General features: G+C 37.7%; 1 protein-coding gene across 3 annotated transcripts in view; it reads left to right on the top strand.

The window, feature by feature from the left end:
• Positions 1-22,047, top strand: part of GPC5 (glypican 5) — a 4,047,478-nt gene that overhangs the window by 59,121 nt on the left and 3,966,310 nt on the right. The gene's annotated exons all lie outside the window — the stretch shown is intronic.

Below are 22,047 nucleotides of genomic sequence, written 5' to 3'. Positions count from 1 at the left end.
GCATAAGCCTTAGGGCCATTAGCCTAGTACACACCTATTATCCAGTGCGTGGTGGGTGTGTGTGTGTGTGTGTGTGTGTGTGTGTGTGTGTGTGTGTGTGTGTGTGCATATATATATATATATATATATATATATATATATATATATATACATATATAAAATGCGTGTGTATATATGTATGTAAATATATTTATATATATATATATATATATATATATATATATATATATATATATACACACACACACACACACACACACACACACAATACGTGATTGTATGTATGTGTGTGTGCGTGTGTGTGTGTATTACATCCTCATAATTCCCAAATTACATTAGCTATATTAACTGATAAAACTTTTGAGATTTTTAAAGGTTGTTTTATTACCTTAATTCCTTGTTTCTACATTACTTATGACCACAGCCTTCTAGATTCACTCCTGCAAGAATGTCTGCAATGCTATTTTGTTTTTCTATTTTCTTAAAAAAATAATTGCTGTTGAAAATCCTGAATGTACTTTTGTGCACTTAGAAATACCTCATACTCTTATTTCTATATAACATTACTGACTAAATTATACCTGGATCCAGAATGTGGGTCAGAGCATCTGCTTACTGCTTACTCACGTTACTTTGGCAGAGTCCAGGAGGGCTCACACTTCCGTATATCACTGAAACCATTATGTATGTTAGTGTCACGATTGGATTTCTACAAGAGTACATGCAAAATGTTTATTTACTGTATGCAGCTGTGGCATTTGTTAATTTTTTTTTCAGATGTAAATTGACACAATGTATATATCCCCTCCCTCATGCATTATACAGCTGGAATCATTCCTGGATTTCATATTCTCTTTACTAAGAAAAACAGTTATAATTTTAGAGAACTGTAATCTTAATTATATTTGAATACAAAAAAATCAGCAAACTCACATTAGTGTATAATCCAACAAAAATAATGCAGAATTACATAAGAAAAGCATATCCATGAAAAATTACACTAATCGACATTATTCTTATCAGCTTTCCTGAGAAACTTCATTCCATAGTATACTACCATACTTTCCTGGTGACCATAGCCCATTAATATCTATGATGTTTTTTAAACCACCCCCAAACCCTGTGAACTACATCACTACCAAAAAATATAATCGTTTTTTGCGAAAGACACTATGACTAGGGGATCTCAGCAGTAATAACTGGTCCTTCCTGTAGAAAGAAGCCTCTAGTCCAGAGTTAGCTCTAACAATATTTCTCAACTCTCTCAGCCAGGCACACTCTTTGTTCTTTGTACTCTACAGAATACATTTTATTCTGAGCACCAGAAGAAACACTGGGACCTTATCAGGCCATTTTATGTGCATAACAATCTAAATCAATGCCTCTAATGATACATTATACAGCTTGCTTACAGAAAGGATTGCACATCTAAAGCAATATTTCTGTTTTTGACTGAGCAACTGAAAATGTAAAACACATTAAGTGCTGAGAGGCAACAGCATTGAGTGTTGTACCCACTTTTTTAAATGCTGCGTGGGCTTGGGGGTAGCATTAAAGCTCTCGGAGTACAAATGGAATTCACTGACTACACTCCTGTGACATTCTAATTCAACTACAAAAACTACTACCACTATAAAAGGCTCACTTACTGTGTCCAAAGTAAAAATTCAGCAACAGATGAATAGGAAGATACAGCGACAGCTGATATATCCATTTCAAAACTTTTACTGCAGTGCAACAAAACAGAAGCGCTTTCACCAAACAGGCATCATCAGGTGTATTACAAAAGCACTAACAAACACACCCCTATTTATACATCAAATGTCACATGATACAAATTAAAATTTAAAACCACAAATGTAAAGACACAACACATATAAAAGACATATAAATTTAATTTAAAAACATACATAAATAATGCATACTACACTGCGGTGGTGGTGCTGCGGTAGCGCTGTCGCCTCACAGTAAGATGTTATCCTGTTCGACTCTCAGCTAGAGCATCTTCTGTGTGGAGACATGTGTGAATGGGCGTACCTTCATTCAAGGTTGTGTGTCAGAGCTGGCAACTCGGCACGTAAAAATCTACTGCCAATCATTAGCAGACCGGAGTTCCACTGTGGCGACCCCTAACCGGGAAAAGCCGAAAGACACAACATCATAAATAATGCATACTAAAACTATACTTCAATACTAATAACTACCTTCTTAGGGGTCTCTTCTTTAATTTGTGTACTAATGGAACTGATTCATTAATCCCATGTCCTACATCAGCCCCGAACCTCACTATCCATGAGGATTCCAAATCCTCGGTCTTAGCACGTATATCACCCTGCCTCACATTCTCGTAAACCCTAGCAATTACTAAAAATTTAAAACCATGACTAGAGTCAGTACTCAAAACATGCTTCACCAATGCACTAACCACATTACCTTTATTAATATGGTAGATATGCTCTCTTATGCGTTCTCTGAAGGGACGGTCAGTCTTACCTATGTAAAACTTTTTGCATACAACGCAGTAAGCTAAATAAGCAATATATGAGGTATCACATGTAGCTGCTATTGTGAAATTATAACTTCTACTTTGGTTGGGATGTTCAAATTTGCAACTGCTGTCAATATATAAACACCAGTTGCAATGACCACATGGTTTAGTTCCAACTAAATGAGAATTCCTACGTGCATCCTTTGGGTAACACAACCTACTTCTCAATGACCTACTGTTCTTATATAAAAAACATGGCATTTCAGGTATGTAGAGATATCATTATCAGTTCTAAGGACACCCCAGTGTTTTTTAATGATATCCTTGTAGCAATCTACATCACTAGTGTAAGTAACTTTAAACCTCAAACCAGTGTTACACTTACTTTCTCGCCTCCTAACAAACTCACTATTACCTGTAGAAAAATACGGTCTAGCTTCATTCATCCTTTTATCAAAAACCTTAACTGCGTTGTTTTGGATAAGATATTCCTCATAACCTCTCTCCTTCAAACTCATCTTCACATTATCAACTTCACCAATAAAATCACTATCCCTAGCATTTAATCTCGAAGCTCTATAAAACTGGTTAGAAGCCACACTTCTAAAAACATAAGGAGGATGAAGACTGTCCCTATGTAATAGATGATTCACATGACAGTCTTTCCTGTGCAACTTAGTGTAAATAACACCAGTTTCATCCTTAATAACAGAAACATCAAAGAAATCCACCGCTAATTCTGAGGAGTGAGATGTAAACTTCAAATAACAGGTACTACTATTCACATATTCCATAAAGGAAGCAAATATATCAAGGTCTCCCTTCCACAAAATAAATAGGTCGTCCACAAATCTACGAAAAACAAAACATGTTCATTGAATGGCCCATTAAATATATGGTCATACTCCCAAACAACCATAACAGCATTGGCGTAGCTATTGGCACAAGAAGTGCCCATAGCCACGCCATTGCATTCTAATTCAAGACCAAAGCTATATGGATTAAAAAGTGTACAGCTTCAAGGCAACAAAATCTCATGGCATAGCCACCAGCTGTCTCATCCAAGCAAAGCCAGGGATCAGATTTGGAGGGACTAGAAAACCAATCCCTCAAAGCAAGAGAAATTAAGCAGGTATAAAAACCTGCAGAAAAAGACTGGAATCAACACTAAAACAGCCAAAGCTACCTAGTACAAAACTCTCAAACAAATAAGCATTAGCCAGCAGTTTTTTGGAACATTGTAAAAAACACCAGGTGCAATACATTACATTATTTCTCAAATCAACAAATAGAAAGCCTATCCCACCAAGCACCTTACAAGACAAGTGGTTAATATTTGTAACCTACCAAACTACCCTTTTCAAACAATACTGGCACCATCCTCTGTTGAAATGTTTCATTCCACTCTAGGCAATCCTGGTTTCTACTCCTCAGTTATAACTGGGAAACAGGGGTTCATATTACATTATCGAAACTTTAAAAGTTCGAACACTATATGGTCGAGCCCATATGTTCGAACTTTTCAAATTTCAAAAAACAATAAAAAAAAAAATAAAAAACAGAAAAAAAACTACCTAACATTTGTAACCAGGGTGGCATGTCCCCCTGCACCCCACACCCCCGCTTTTTAAATATACCAATTTTGAGACCGCACTGCAGTGCAGTAAAGGGAAATCTTTCCTTTCTGCACTGAGAACTGAGATCTCTGTTAACACGTCCAAACATTTAAAAGTTCGAACATATGGGTTTGACCATATGGTGTTCAAACTTTTAAAAGGTTTGACAATGTGATATGTACCTGGGAAACAGACCAAAGATTTATTTAATAAATTCTATGGTTAAAACACTGAACTGTTTGATATTCAAACTAGTATTTAAAACTTGAATGCAAATTGTTACCCTTCTTACTGGTACATATCTGCAAACTCAACCTTTACAATAAAGCTAATACATGATCTCTTTAAATTCACCATAAATGCTCCTCCAGCCAAAACACACTACCATAAACCTGCTGATGACAACTGGCCTATAACAAACCTTGACCCCCCCCCCAGCCAAACTACTTGAGACCATTATTTACAATTAGACATTGGACTTTCACACTAAATACAACATAATCTCCAACAGACAACATGGATTCAGACCTAAATACAATGCCACAAAAATTGATCATCACTCACTAACCAGATCTATACTAATATATGAAATGGCATGCTTATAGGTGCCATATCTATAGAACTTAAAAGAGCCTTCAGAGGTGTTACCGTTGCTATTCTTAAGACAAAAACTTAAAAAGAGCCTTCAGAGGTGTTACTTAAACAATGTCAATTTTCCTGGGAAAGGAAAATTCCTGGGAAGTGGCAGTACAGGCAGACTCTGATCTAGAACTTCAGCAAAGGATAGGAGAATGGAATGCAAATCTGAAGTCACATGGGATGAAATTAAGCACAGATAAGACAGTGGTAATGGCAGCAGATTGGGGAAATCAGAAGAAGCTGAGAATAGAGATAGATGGGAAGATAGTGGAACAGGTAAACAGCTTCAAGTATCTGGCAGGGGTGGTTGACGAGAAGGGTAGTCTGAATGAAGAGGTCAAAGCTAGAATCAGAGGGGCTGCAGCCAACTGGCATAGAGTATCAGGTGTAGTATATGACAGAAGAATGCCAAAGAAGCTGAAAAGTAAGGTGTACAAGACAGTGGTGCGACCAGTACTACTGTATGTTACAGAAAACTGGGCAGTAAAGGCAGAACAGTTGAAGAAGCTAGAGGTGATGGAAATGAAGTGCCTGAGAAAGGTGGTAGGATGCACACTGCGGGACAGGCGAAGAAATGAGGACATAAGAGCAGAAGCCAAAGTAGCTCCAATTGCAGAAAAGATCAAAGAAAACAGATTACGATGGTATGGGCACATGTGTAGAAAAGCAGAAGACAATCTGGTGAGGGAGATTTGGGACAGACAGGAAGAAGGTAAGAGGAAGTGAGGGCATCCAGCAAAGAGGTGGATGGGTTGTGTGAAAGAAGATCTGCGACAGTCAGGCATGAGTGTTGAAGAAGGCAGGAGAGTGGCACTGAATTGAGAGAGTTGGCGACAGTTAATACGATATCCCGACCCCATGTATATGGGAAAAAGTGGATGATGATGATGATGATGATGAATTTTCCTGGGAAGTCTACCTTTAGTTTGCCAATTTCCTTCATGGTAGACATTTTCCATAGTACCATCCAAAACCACCAGGTAAGGTGTTGAACAAGGCTCAGTACTTGCATCCCTCCTCTTTGCACTCCTTATTAATAACTTGCCCTATAAACTAGGCCAAAGAGCCTGCCTATTATTAACTGATGACATTGGCATTACCAGGCAGTTAGCACCATCACTGAGCTTCAAAATTCTCTATAAACAGGCCTTGAAATGCTCTAGGACTGGCTACTTACTAACAAATTAACACTAAACATGCGGAATAAATACCATTGGTATATCTGGCAGAAGTCAAAGACTAGTTAACATTATTAAACTGCACATAACTAACTATAGGGCCTTCCTTTGCTGGTAGTCATATTACAAAAATACTTATGGATAACCCTTAACCTAATCTCTCTCCTTCTGAATTCACATCAAGGGTCAGGGTAACAAAAACCTCACCCATCTTAGAGTAGCATATAAAAATCTTAACTTCTCACATTAGAATCAAGATAAGCTTTAGTTTTGCATCATAGCCACTTATTCCAATCACAATATAGACATACTACAAAAGAAAGTCAAATCCTCAGATTTGTTCACCTCAGCCCTATTAATGAACATCACTGCTTCGCTATCTTAAAATCCAAATTGACTCCCAATTCACACCAGGCTATCACACCTGTAAATAAATGCATCTTTTCAGAATCGCATTCTCTTCTCTATGAAACTCTACTAGCTACCAATACCCATTAATTTCAACAAAGGTCAAAAACTCATTTGTCAGTCTTGCACCTACAACCTGGAACTCCGTTCCAGAAAACATCAGCATCAAATTTTTTTCCTTAAAGCTTCAGAAAACAACTCATATCACATCTCAAATAGAGAGCCCACATTGTGATAAAGATCACCTCCTGCATTCTGCTCACAATCTACTAATGTAAATGCACCGCTAAAAGCTGATGTTTATTTGACCAGCATGCTGTCCGCTTCTTTTTCTTCTTCTCTACCTCTCTTTCGTCTACTTTATGCACTAACCCATATATTACCTTCTCATTTCCATTCCATTGCCTCCCCCCCTTTTTGCTTATGACATATTGTTATGGTCTTTCTCTTTCAGAAAATCTCGATATCATAATGTCTCCCTTTCTTTGTGCCTGACATTACTATAGAGCCTCACTCTAAGATAGAACTCCATATTGCAGTGTCTCAATACTAGCTGTCTCTTTCATTCCTTTTCATCTTACTATCTTCCTATAATTGAAAGTATTTGATTTTTACTGGTCACAGGTATACAACAGTTTAAGAAGAAATGTATTTTCGATGTTTGTATATATATGAACCTATGGCAAGTGTTTGAACTGTAAAATGTTTAAACACTAAAATATTAAGAAAACAGTTCAACTCACAAAGATTCAAATATAAAAGTCTTTAAGTCATAAAGATTTGAAGCAAAACAAAAACCCTGTAAGCCCAACACCTCTGTTTACTTAAATATGCCAACTCCAAGATTGCATTACAGTGGGAAACTGACAAATTCGACAGTCCCCACAGTACCACGATCTGGAACATCTAAACCCTGGCAATGTTCAAAAAGTAAATTTTCAAACGTTGTATCAGACCTGTCAATTCTCCCCGTTTTGGAGGACTGCTCATATTTTCAGGCCTTTTTAAGGATGTCCCTGTTTTTAGAGGTATGACATTATTTTAGACTTAATTTGCTCATTCACATGGTATTTTGAATCCTCCTCATCATCTGTCCTAATACACAGAAAAACACATTGCATAACCAACACACGAGTGGCACCAATAATTTACAGAAAGATGACATACATCTTACATTTCCCTTTTTCTGAAGTCATTTCCCCACCTCAGCCCACCCTCAAACTTTCTATCCACTTTTTGTTATACAATTATACATTAGAATAGAAAAATATTGTATGTTACTTGACCAGCATTATTGTATAGTTTGCTTTATTATGATCTGTATAATTTTCTGTTGTTACATTGTGTACTCGTAGTTATGTGGAGCTTGTGTGTGTGTGTGTGTGTGTGTGTGTGTGTGTGTGTGTGTGTGTGTGTGTGTGTGTGTGTGTGTGTGTGTGTGTGTGTGTGTGTGTGTGTGTGTGTGTGTGTGTGTGTGTGTGTGTGTATATACATATACACATACACGCACACATATATGCACATATATACACATATACCAACATTATTGCCACATACTAAATGATCGTTTTACATTTTGTTTATTAACCTTTTCTGTAATGACTTTAAGGCCCAGGTCATGCCGGAAAAGTGCCGTAGAACCAGTGCGCTTATCAGGTTAACAAATATATCACTAAATAAAACATAAAACGAAAAAACAGCTGACACAGCAGGGAACAGCACAGTATAAATATTCAAAAATTAAAAATAGGAAACGGATAAAATCAGATGTGTGCTTTCACACTAGTAACAAGTGCTTCATCGCATCTAAGAAAAAACAATCAAGCAGTATTTAAGTGCATTCAAAACTACTGTGTTAAAGCACGTGATTTTAATAAAGGTTTTAAAGGGATATGTTCATGTAATCCTTTCCCATTATCAGACTGCAGCATCAAAATCCATTTTAACTCCAAGCATTCTGTCTTTGTTTAAACATCACTGCCTTTAATTCCTACATTAAAAAGTTCTAAAAGAAAATTCTAAAAGAGTGAACATTGCCAAACTCCAAAATATGCTTAGACAATGCATTCTTATTGTCACTTCTATTAACTTCATAACAGTTTTTGCTTATGTCATGACTCGTACAATCAGTACATATCAATAAATAAATTAAAGCAAACTCGCTTTACATGTTATGATCATGGCTGTTGCATTTACTATTGTATTTTTGTATGCTGATTCATGTTTGATGAGAACACCAATACTTTTTTTTTATAACACTGAATGTGATGAGGTATTTAAATCATTCTATGATGAGACATACCATTCTCTTCAAGAATTTTAAACAGCTGCTGTTTTTGTTAGAGACAGGTATTTAAGACTTGCATAGGGTCAGTGTCTGTGACTTGTATTTTAGGCCCAGAGTGTAACTAAAGATTCATAGTAACAAGAAAGTGAGAAAGAAGATGAAAAAAAAGTGAGGGGGGAGAAGAATCAGGGAAGAGTGCGCCGGCCGCATGCACAAGTGGAATTATTCTGTATTAAATTTCAGGGAGTGAACTTTTAGCACTCCAGTGCCAATGTATTTTTGGTTGCCTCTGTCCAGTTTTAGCTACATTTCTGAGCTAAAAATAAAGGCTGCAAGCTGTAACTTCTGTTATATAACCAGTATATGTAGCTTACTGCTGTCCAAAAGGATTAGAAACAAGTGCAGTGGGTTCAAACATTACCTTTGCCTCATATTTCATTTAATATAGCCTGCTATATTCTTTGTATGTGACTTCAGAACAAAGTTGTATGTGCCTTCTTTCAAAAAGATTGATTTAGTGAATGTTAAATTTCTCATAGCTTTTGTTTCCTGGATAAGATAAGGAACTAGAATTCAGTGGCCAAAATTATGGTTTATCTGCACAGAAGGTTAGAATACTGAACTTTGACCTGAAATGTAAAGGAAAGTGCCATATGCGTGTGAGGGATAGTATTTAAAAATGGTAGATGCATGGGATCACAAGAAGATTTATTTCAACAGCTCACGTGGAGGGCAGTGCTACAGTATTTCATTTCTTACAAATTTATGTCAAAATTTTATGCAAAACTTTGGTGCTGGTGTCAGTCTATCTCATGAAAAGCTTTCCCTCTGACAAGGTGGCTGTGTAGTTTAATCCACCAAAACTGCTAGTTACAGGATTGCATACTTTGCATATCCTGTGTATTTGATTTGCACATTTTAATCTTGATATTAAATCTACACAACATACTAACATCATTTGCTTAAGGCCGTGTGCCATCACTCATTAAGCCAACAGTTACAGCATTTTCTTTTGTGTTTAATAGCTTATTTAGGCTACAGAACCCTAATAAATGGACAGACTTCCATTTTAAAACTCAGATGACATATTTATGGTGTTCACCAAAACCTAAAAGTGTCAAAGGTTTCCAAAAATCATTCCCCATCCCAGATCACTCAGCTTTAAGTCCCATCCTTGTAAAATGAATTGTCTGCAGTACTTTTTCAGCATCTTCCATTACAAACGTTTAGAAATTGGTTAAAGACACTCCACAGAAGCAGTAGCAGCAGCAGTTACAAACACTTACTCTAAATACAGGCCTAATACTTGTAAAGAGGCATGCATTTGTTGATGCATTATTGCCAGTGCATATTATACTGAAATATCCTGCCTGAATGGCATTTGCCTTTGTTGTGTAGTGTCACATCATTACAGCTAGGATATATATACTACTTGATTTTATCAGGCCTGTCAAAAATATAATTTCAGATTCCTTTTATAAGCATTCTTTCATTTTTTGAAGGTACCTGTAAGCATACCTCTGAGCCTCTTAGTTCAAGATTACTGAATAAAGCCAAACATTATGGGGGGGAGGGAGTGGCCACAATCAGGGGAAGATTATACATATTGCCCCTCAGAAATTTAGAAAGTTGCTAGAATACCAAGTTTTGTATTAGCATGCATTTTATGAAGGATATTATGTCTGAAACAAAAATGTCAGTCATTAGTGATTTAAAGATTTGCCAGAAAAAGTACACATTTCATGAGGAATAGACCAAATATATGAGGCAAAAATCTGGACATTCTTCAAAATTCTGGCCAGCTGAAGCTTTTCTCTATATGTTTGTTTATGTTATAACATGTCAGTTAACATTTAAATTCTTTCTTTTTATCTTCTGATGCATTGCTTAGCCAGCACATTTAGTGCTTGCTGGTTACATATGGTTTGCCTTGCTGTATTACTCCATCGTTCCTTAAACTGGTTTATATTCTATGAACAGATACCCTTAGAATTGCTCCAGGAAGAAAGGTTCTCCAGTATTAATGAAAACAAAGACAAACTAGAACACAGGTAACTGTTACAAATAAAATAACTTATGACAGTTATGCAAACAGCATGTGTGCTATGGTTAAATATTCTGTGGTACTCTTTCACACACAGTCTAGAACTTCTGGTACTGCTAAACATCTAACTGGCAACATCAAAAATGTTATACGGAGAACAGACTCAGTTAAACAGTAAGAGTTGGAGTCGGCACTCATCATTTTATACAACAATGCACAACTGGCCATAATATATGGAAGCGTGGCTCCACTGAACAAGTTTAGTGTTTGTGTGTATGTGTGTGTGTGTGTGTGTGGGGGGGGGGGCTTGGAGTTTTAATAAGTAATATAAGCAGTGGGTGATGTCCTTTAGAGTTTGGCCTTTTGACCCACAAAACTGATTTGAAGATACTTTGTGAATTCTAAATTAGAAATATTTTTTTCAAACAAATGAAAAAATAACAGTAAAATTCTTAGAAGGAATAATACACATTCAATGGGAAAAGAGATCGCACTGTTTAGCTAGTGATCATTTAAAACTGAAATTTAAGATCCCCTGGCATTTTAAGTCTTCTGAAGAAGGTTAAAAAGCTAACACTGATGTATATCTGAGCCAAACATTACTAGTTTATACCTGACTGTATGGCTGATTTGATTCGGACAGTCTAGCTGTAACGTCTGAGGTTCACCCCCCCCTCTCCCAACTTGACAATTATATTGGCTATATTTAGCACCATTCAAAGGGTTTTTAGAAACTTCAAAATTTCAGTGTGTAGACAGTTTCAGGAACTATGAAATATCATATTTGAGAACAAGAAGCAAATTAATAGCCTTAAGGCAGCAATGCTTGGACTGGACTCTCCATAGCAACAGGCAGAATTAAAGGTATGTTTTCCCGTTACCCATGCACAAAAGTTCTTATAATGTTAGTGGTCAGGGTCCGGCCCTGTGATGCAAAGGGGAAAAAAGCCTGGCTGTGCTACATACAGTTGGGCCATGTTTGATTACAGGCATGGAAGCTAGAGGTACTGGGCAGAGGAGAAAGGGAGTAAGTGAACAAACACTGGCTTTCCCATGCTGCTAGTGGAAGGCTGTCAAGCTCACTATGGTAGCTGGTGAGCCCAATGCTTCAAACGGTGTACCATTTGGATGAGAGGCTGCAAATGTGTGGAAGTGTGCATGCATCTCCTGGAAACAGCTATAGTTGAGCTTTCAAAGCTGCTGCAGAGTACTGGTTTGGGACACAATCTGTCCAGCATCCTCAATCTCTGAACCAGTCAGGTTATGGGTTAAATAGAGTTAGTGGGAGGCTAAGGTGGTTAAGGAGTTTGTGGCAGTTGATGATTAGTGGTGGGGAGCTAAAAGAAAAAAAATGCATACGTATATATATATATATATATATATATATATATATATATATATATATAATGGCCAGGAGAAATAAAATAAGCTCAAGGAAATAATTTTGGACCATTTAGTGTGTTGTGAGCAGGTATAAAATTCTACAGTTTTTACAACTTTATTTCTATCATTTCTTTTGCTATACCCAGGAACTCACCTGAATGTAAAGAGACCGTATAGATCTGTACATGCATTGCATCAAAGGTCAGATAAGTAAGCTTAAAATGTTTATCCTTCTTGAACAAAAAAGATATAATAAAAATTGGGAAGTGAGAATGGAAAGGCTTTATGCAAAGCAATAGTTGGAGAACATTTATCTAACTCTTAAATATGCAACAAAGTCCAAAAGGTTTAGGATTTTTGCACGGAAGCATTTTCACAGGTATTTTTATACCTCAATTAGACTTCAGTAAATTTTTCCTATTGTAGGTAGCAACATCTGGGAGTGTGGTAAGAAGGTGAGGTGACTGGGGTTATGCTTTTGGGGATGTACGAGTTGACAGATTTTAAAAATTCCTTGCAGAGTACCTTGTCAAAAAGGTTAGTAGAGCAAATAAATTTAATTAAGGAAATGACTCCTATGAGCTGAGATATAGAATGCAGATTGCTTAGACACGGTAAGGCCTTTCTAAGTTTAATACTATTGCCTTAAAAAAAGGCTAGACAATGGAAATCAAAATCTATCTAGCTTGAAATAAAGTATTAAATGTTGTAGTGGAGTGAAAAAGACTGGCTATTGGATATTTAGACAAGAGAAATAGAAAATTACCTAGAAATAACTGCAGCTTGTGGGATCAACACATGTTTAATAATGAACAAGAGGAAAAGTAAAAGCAATTTATGTAATGCTGGAGTGAATAATTGTTAAAAAAGAAAATGTGTATGTATAATGAATTAAAGAAATGGAAAAGGCATACACTGTTTTTTTTCTGTAATAGTATGTGTGTACATGCCATTGTTTAAATGGGTTAAATTTAATAAAACTGTGTATGAAAAATAACAATGCCAAGGAAGTTACAGAACTTTGTTTACAAAGGCCAAAAGGTATACATCCATACCTCTCAGCCTCTTAGAGCAGGAAATCTGGACAAAGCCATAAATAATGGGGGGACAAAAGCCAAAAATAAGGACACTTTTTAAATGTTGTTCTTACAAACTTAGAAAGTTGATAGAATAGCAGGTTTTCATTAGCATGAATTTTCAGAAGGATATGAAACTCAATGTTATTGTTTTCTGACTTCAACCTTCAATGATATGTCAGATAACCACAACTGTATGAGAGACAGATCAAAAATATGAGGTGAAAATCTGTACAGCTGAGAAGTATGTATACATCGATAATGGATTTTCTACTGTATTCCTTCACAATGAAAAACATTTATTGCCCCTGGTCTGCATTTTGAAAATACAAAGGTATAAGAGGTGCATAATCATGCCATGTTAAATTGAAAGCCTTTCATTTGAGTTAAAGTTTACTACAGTAAAATATATAGTGAACATGCAATGAGATGGGGGTCGCAGCAAATAGCAGTTATAAAAATGGTAAACTACTCTATATTGTTGTACAGTTAACATTAATGTCCAGCACCCTTTCCAGGATGTATTCATAAACTAAATAAGCAGTTAAGAGTTTTACATGAGCCCCTTTGTAGCTGAGATCTTCCTAGGGCTTTCATTACCAACATTAACATAGTAAAGACCTAGCAGTCGGATCTGTAAGCTGTATTCCATTCAGACACACTGCAGCCACTTGTATGTTTTGTTTTTACCAATTTGTCATGCTCAGCACATAGATAAAGCTTAGGTCGACCTATGAGCATATATTTTGAATTTCCTACTGTAAAACATTACTGAAAGGAAATAAGGAAAATGCTGAAAATGATTTAAGAAATTTGCTGTTTTTCTATTTTTTGAACCTGTTTTTTTATTTATTTGATGTTTGCATATTAGCCAGGTCTGGTCCTTTTCCAACTCTTTTCAGCTATGATCCAGATCATATAGACATATTTTGAAACTCTACTGACATGTTTTGGTACACAAACTTGAGTCCCTGGAGAAATCTCACAAACATACAAAAAGAATATGCAAAACTCCATACTTGCAGGACTCTTGTATTTGGCTAGGATTGAAACACAGAGCCTCAGTTTGCCTAATAATGTCTTTAATTGGCCACATTATACCTGTATAATACCTGTATAACACAGACCTCTGTTGACGAAATGCACTATGGTAAAATTTAAGCTGGTAACCAAAAAGTGCTAATCTAGAAACATTCCTACTATGACAGTGTCAGGATTTAAAAGGGAAAATATACTGCTAGAAAGACTACGACCATTAGAAACTTCCAATACTCAATAGTGCTAGATGGATGCCAGTCAGAAATATGGTAGACTTGTTTCCAATATCAAATTTATGTTTTTCTTATAGTGTGGGAACCTATCTATAGACTGTAGCCCTGAAGTACCACGTTACACTGTGGAAAGGCTTACGGGGTTTAGAAAGGCTATTAAGGATTCTAAAGGTACTGACTTCCTCTCCACCATTTCTGAGATGGAACTGGTTAAAGCTATTTTTGAAAATGGTTTATTTTGTAGGAGGGGGCCTTCTTCTGTTTGCATCCCTAACTTAAAAGCTTCAGAGGGATTTGGAGCAATATGAGAAGGGAACTGTATATAGATGGAATCGTAGTAATGATGGGAAATATAAAACAAGGTCTCGAAATGTACAGGCCACAGGGTCTCTTTATGAGGCGAATGAGTATGTTAATAATGATGAATGTTTTTTAGAGGACGGAAGAGAGGAATGGAGAACAGTGGAACGCAGGGGGAAAGGGCGGAAAGGATGGAACAATCAAAGGTTCCATTAGGAACTATTAGGCAGTATGAGGTCTCTTCTCCTATTAGCAATACAACCACAAATATTGATGGGGGGTCCACATGTATGAGTAATAAATGTAACATTGTACATAGCAGTGGGGAACTCAAAATTTATAATTATAGTGACCAAGCTGTTCTACCGGAATTTTTTGAATTGTGTTCAAGGGGTATGAAATTCATACCAGACTTCTCCTTTGATTTGACTGACACCTTGGTGGAATTCAAACTGTTTCTGAGGAAACTTAATCTAGGGATATTTTTTCGCAACCAAAATATTGTTGGTGGGGTTCCCTCGGGTGAATTGAGAAAAAGGAGTACGTTTACTCCACCTATGTGTAGTACTTTAGGATCATTTGAGAAAGTGGTAAATACTCAATTATATGCTTTTTATAACAAACATAAGCATATAAGACCGAAGGAACATGTTGCGAATGACATCATGGATGCGATACAGGTACTTTGCAACAACAATGTGCGTATCATGTCAGCCGACAAGGGAGGGGGAATTGTTCTTTACGATCAGGAGAGATACAAAAACAAGATTTTTGACCTACTAAACAATTCTTCACAATATACACCTGTGTCTATTAATGAAGTTAATATTGGTCATGGTCGTATAGATTCCTATTTGGAAGAATTCAGTGTGGAAAGTAGAATAAGTGAGGATATGTATAGATTTTTGAAGGTTGACTTTCCTATCTTGGCCACTATTACAGGTATTCCCAAGGTCCACAAACAAGTGGAGGATCCACCATTCCGTCCGATTATTTCTGGAAGTGCTAGCAAGACATTTCCTTTTGGTCAGGTGATTCATCACCAACTCAAACATATTTACAACTTAGTGGATCATATTATTAAAGATTCTTGGGAATTTTTAGGCATTTTCAATAAGGAATTATGGTCTCCTAATATTATATTCGTCACGATTGACGTTCAAGATTTATTTTCCTGTATTCCTAAGGATGATGGGTTGAATAGATTCAATAATAGCATGCACGGAGTGAGTGGCCTAGGAAAGGATAAAATTTCCTTGTTATTGGAATTTATGGACATTGTATTAGATCACAATTACATTTATTTTGAGGGCGAGCATTATCGTCAAAGAACTGGGGTGGCCATGGGCACTGCCTGTGCCCCTATTTATGCCAACATGGTGTTATTAGATTGGGAAATGGAACATATTTTACACTCTTCTTGGATGTCCAACATCAAGAGATATGTTAGGTACCTGGATGACATCTTTATTCTGTGGGAAGGTGATGTGGATGTGCTGTTGGAATTTATGCATTTTATTAACAGCACCACCGACTATCTTAGATTCACTCACCAATTTGAATTCAAGGGTATCAGCTATCTGGATGTTTTCATCTATACCAAGGATGAACAATTTCAATCATGTATCTATAGGAAGGATACATTTAGTAACAGTTATTTGCACTATTCTAGTGCGCATACTTATAGCACCAAAAGGGGCATTGTTAAAGGACAGTGCATCCGAGCAGCCCGGATGACGACTGAAAGGGACGTGATGTTACATGAGCTTCAATATATTGGGCATTTGTTTATTGACAAGGGGTATCCCCGTAAGATGGTGAATGATATAACCCAGTATGTTAGCAATGAATGGGGACGTAAATACAAACCACTCCTGGGGGTGGGTTTTGTCAAAGAACCCATTGTTGATGATAGGTTAATCAACACTGATTCTGGTGGTGACAACATTGAATATAAAAAAGCTTGTATTATTAAATATGGCAAACATTCTTGTCAAGTGAAGAATATTATCGCAACCAACTGGAACATCTTGACCAGTGACCAGTCTTTAAAAAATAAACTTAGTGATAAACCACACTTTGTATATAAAGCTGGTAACAATATAAAAAGAATTATTGAGATTAAATCTAAATACCAACAAAATATGAAGATACAGAGAACAGGAACTAAAAAATGTGGGCAGTGCAATTTCTGTAGATACATATTAGACTCCCCAAGTATTGTTTTGAAAAATTGTTTGAAAAGTAAAATTTGGTTCAGTAGTGGCAATTGCTTGACGAAGCATATAGTTTATCTGGGGGTATGCCAAACATGTATGAGTTTTTACGTGGGGAAAACTGATCGCTGTTTGAAGAATAGGATTTATGATCACACATATTGCATGAGAAAGTGTGATGTTAACAATGCTTTGTCGAGACATCTTATCAACAGTCCTAATTGTAAGATGTTTAAATTTGCCATATTGGAAGTGATTTCACCCAATCCAAGAGGTGGGAACATAAAGGCTGTTGTGGGCGAAAAGGAGATTAGGTGGCAGATTAGATTGGATGCGGCCACATCTCCTGGGCTCAATGAAATGATCCCTACGAAACCTTTAGTTAAGGTTTAATTTTTTGCTTTATTATTGGGTTAATATGTTTAGTATGTTTTATATGTCTCTATAGTGAAATCATATGGCTATTGGCCAACTCATATGAGAATATGTCTGTTTATTCCAAAGATACATCCCTATTTCTTATCAGGTTTATGTTTTGTATGTATGTACATATATTGGTACTATTATAGTACTGTTATTAGTTTAATATACCTTTTTAGTATTTTTTATACAATGTATTTGAAGTATATGTGCACTACGTTGAATTAGGAAGTTTTATATGAAGTTTTTACTTTTTATTCTTCTTTATTTTATTTTTTGCATAATATTTATGAAGGTATGTGACATTTGAGGGTTCCATTAGTTACAGGTATCCAATGAATTCTGGATGTTACTTTGTATAGGAATTTTTACTCTTCGTTCAGGATTTAGGGGCAGTTACTATGGTTACAACAATTATTCAATTATTCAATTGTTTAATAGTTTTTGGCGGGATTTTAGAATGTATATAAGCTTTGAATCATGTGTAATTGTTGTTCTGATGAAGATAGTGGAATACTGTTGAAAGCGCTAAACCGTGTTTGTGCAATAAATTTCTCTGGTTTTTCAGTATAGTGTCCGAGTTCCTGGTGTCTTTGCAGTTCTGCAGTTGGTTTTCATTTCTGTTTTTTTATTTATTTGATGTTTGCATATTAGCCAGGTCTGGTCCTTTTCCAACTCTTTTCAGCTATGATCCAGATCATATAGACATATTTTGAAACTCTACTGACATGTTTTGGTACACAAACTTGAGTCCCTGGAGAAATCTCACAAACATACAAAAAGAATATGCAAAACTCCATACTTGCAGGACTCTTGTATTTGGCTAGGATTGAAACACAGAGCCTCAGTTTGCCTAATAATGTCTTTAATTGGCCACATTATACCTGTATAATACCTGTATAACACAGACCTCTGTTGACGAAATGCACTATGGTAAAATTTAAGCTGGTAACCAAAAAGTGCTAATCTAGAAACATTCCTACTATGACAGTGTCAGGATTTAAAAGGGAAAATATACTGCTAGAAAGACTACGACCATTAGAAACTTCCAATACTCAATAGTGCTAGATGGATGCCAGTCAGAAATATGGTAGACTTGTTTCCAATATCAAATTTATGTTTTTCTTATAGTGTGGGAACCTATCTATAGACTGTAGCCCTGAAGTACCACGTTACACTGTGGAAAGGCTTACGGGGTTTAGAAAGGCTATTAAGGATTCTAAAGGTACTGACTTCCTCTCCACCATTTCTGAGATGGAACTGGTTAAAGCTATTTTTGAAAATGGTTTATTTTGTAGGAGGGGGCCTTCTTCTGTTTGCATCCCTAACTTCCCATTCATGTGCAGTATGTGATGTTCCTGGAGGATATGAAGTGGGTATAGTGTGGGACTGTTACTCAGTTTTTTGGGTAACAAAAACCAGGAAAAAACCACTTCCTGTAATAAGAACATCATATGGTTATGCATTGATGGAGTTGCTGAAACTTAGTTTAAAGCTACAGAGGGAACCCCAGCAGTGCAAGTCTGTAATGGCTCACACATTTAGACTAGCTACTGCACAATTAATATGTAAATGTGGAGGAGTCTCAAGTTATATCAAACATAAAAGCACCTCAAGTCTGGTCAAACAATGTGACACATTTGAGCTTCTCCCCATCCAACTTACCATAAATAAACATCCATACCATATCCTTGCAAGCTATAGGTCCCTGTCCATGAACGAGGAAGCCTGTAACATGACTCTCCTCAGTATGGAGAATATCGATATCTGTGCAGTAACAGAAACCTGGTTCAAGGCTCCCGAAAGCACCCCGGCACTACCAGGTTATACTTCATACCATGCTTTTCAGCCACAAAACTCGGACCGAACCACAAAAGGAGGGGGAGTATCCATATTCATCAAAGATACCCACACCTCCAGGTTAGTGGCACTGCACAAAGCATCGGAGACCATCCATGTGCAACTAACAGTGAGCAAAACTGCCTTTCAGTTTGTAGCCTGCTACAGACCACCCTCCCAAACACAGGAACCCCACTTGGCTTTCCTGAGAACACTGGAAAATATGAAGGTCTCTCCAAACACCATTATATTGGGTGACTTCAACTACCCAAACATTGATTGGGAAAACTACTTAGGCCCAAACACCCTCGCCCAACTGTTCCTAGAATTTATAAACTCAAATGCTATGGAACAACTGGTCACCACTCCCACAAGAGGGGAAAACATATTGGACCTGGTCATCACCAACATGGGGTCTCTATGTTCCACATCAGAGGTATACCCCTCATTGGTAAGATCAGACCATAAATTAATCTCACTGGACATCCATATTCCGTCCCCACCCCCAGCCAAGGAAACCACGGTGAAGAACTTCTCAAAAGCAAACTTCACACTTCTCAAAACTGAGGTGGAATCCTTCAAAGGCCCCGGGCCAGTGGAAACCACGGCCCAAAATGCAGAATCCTTTACAAAAGCATTCTATGGATACCTACAGGAATGCATGGAGCATGCTATCCCAAATAAAACCAAGACTCACTCCTCCAAAGGCAGGAGACCTGTCTGGTGGACCCAGGCCATAAATAAGCTATATAACAGAAGGAGGAAGCTACTACATGATAGAGCAAAATCCCAAAAAGGGAAGGCATCTCAGATCAGTACTAGCAAGAAACTACAATCCCTCATAAAGTCATCTAAGGCCAGCTTTGAAAGAAAAATTGCACAAGACACTAAAGATAATCACAAGGCCTTCTTTAGTTATGTCAGGAACCTGGGAGGCAACTCCCAGATATGCTCTGAGTTAGTGCAAAATGACAAAAAATACACTGAACCCACAGACATTGCCAACATCCTGGCAGAAAGGTTCAGTGCAAACTTCTTCCCCCCTTCCCCTCCAAAAGAGCAAATGTCTATCCCAACAGAATGTAGCCTCCCTGTGATCCTAGATGCACAGGTGAGAGCTGCCCTCTCCAAAGCAAAAAAACACAGCATCAATGGGACCAGACGGTGTCCCGGGCTGCGTCTTACATGAGCTGCAAGAAGAACTGAACCCTCACATAAAGACACTGTTCAATCTCAGCCTTACTACAGGATATGTACCCAAGGAATGGCGTACAGCAACAGTGGTCCCGCTCCACAAAGGTGGTGCCACAACGGACCCCGGAAACTATCGCCCTATAAGCCTGACTAGCCTGGTCTGCAAGGCTATGGAGCGTATCATCATGGAAATCATAAACAAAGACATTGGGAACCTCCAGACACTGGATCCTACCCAATTCGGCTTTGTTAAGGGCAGATCTTGCCTCTTGAACCTGGTCAACTTCTTTGAAACTGTTACCAAAGCCATAGATGAAGGGAAGGTAGTCCACACAGCCTACCTGGACCTCACAAAAGCCTTCGACACAATATCCCACTCGGGCATCATAAATAAGCTCACCAGCTTAGATATCAACCCCTATGTCACAAGATGGGTTGCAAACTGGCTCAGGGATAGAACCCACATGGTCAGAATTGCAGGTGCCATGTCAGACTCTAAACCAGTTACAAGTGGCATCCCACAAGGCTCAGTCCTGGGACCTCTCTTGTTCGGTATATATTTCTCCAAGGTACAGGCTAACACAGGTGGACTATGGCTGACCAAGTTCGCAGATGACTGCAAACTGGGTGCCATAATCAACTCTCCGGGTGACACGAGCATCCTCCAAAAGGGTCTCGCAGAGATGGATAACTGGTGCCAGAGCCATGGCCTAAAGCTAAATGCCAAAAAGTGCATTGTCATCCCCTTTGGGAAAAACAAAGTGCCCACAAATTACCACATAGGTGGTAATCCATTAAGTACAAAAGAAATAATTAGGGACTTGGGGACCCAAGTAAATAGTAATCTCTCCTTTGACAATCACGTTTCCAAAGTAGTTAGAAAGACCTTCTATATATCCCACCTTATCACGAAAGAGTTCACATCTAGATCAAGAGAGGTCATTGTGCCCCACTACTCATCACTTATCAGGCCCATAATTGAATACAATGCCCCATTTGGGATGTACCTTACCTGACACCTGCAGCAACTGGAAAGACCCCAAAAGTACCTCACCAAGAGGATCAAGGGACTCAAACAGATGCCCTCTGCAGTTCGGCTAAAGAAACTCCAGCTCTACTCAGTTGCGTACCGCCTACATGCTCCACCTCAAGAAATCCAAATTCCTTAGAGCTACACGCTCCTGGGACTTGAACCTCAGCACAGAAATAAATAGGACATGCTGGAGGGACAGATTCATATCCCAGAGGCTCCCCTCTCTCTGGAACAAAATCTCAATCCATGTTAGGCAGAGCCCCTCACTGACCCTATTCAAGAGAAATCTTGACGAGTGGATGGGAGATCGTAAGTTTACCCCTGGGATCTCTTCTGTGTCCTTGCTAGACAGAGGTACAGTAAAATAACCTTAATAGGGCTACCTTCTGTGACCTACTATACAGAGGCACAGTCAACTAATCTAAAAGGGTGGCGAAAGCCAAACACACTCTGACTAGGCTTATAAGTGCCCTAGGGCAGATAGGCTAGTATCAACCTATGAACCTATGAAAGTACAAGAGACACTCCCCATTCAAACTGACACAATATTCATGGACACCTTTAAACTTACAAAAATAGGCATGAATCCATCTGTCAAATAGCCATCTGGCTCACTGATAGGTCACAAAAAGTTAGGACTGGGGAATCCATCTCA

The sequence above is a fragment of the Protopterus annectens genome, chromosome 4.part1, assembly GCF_019279795.1.
Source record: "Protopterus annectens isolate FY-2018-M chromosome 4.part1, PAN1.0, whole genome shotgun sequence".
Lineage (NCBI taxonomy): Eukaryota > Metazoa > Chordata > Ceratodontiformes > Protopteridae > Protopterus > Protopterus annectens.
This window is presented reverse-complemented; position numbering and strand designations above follow the sequence as displayed.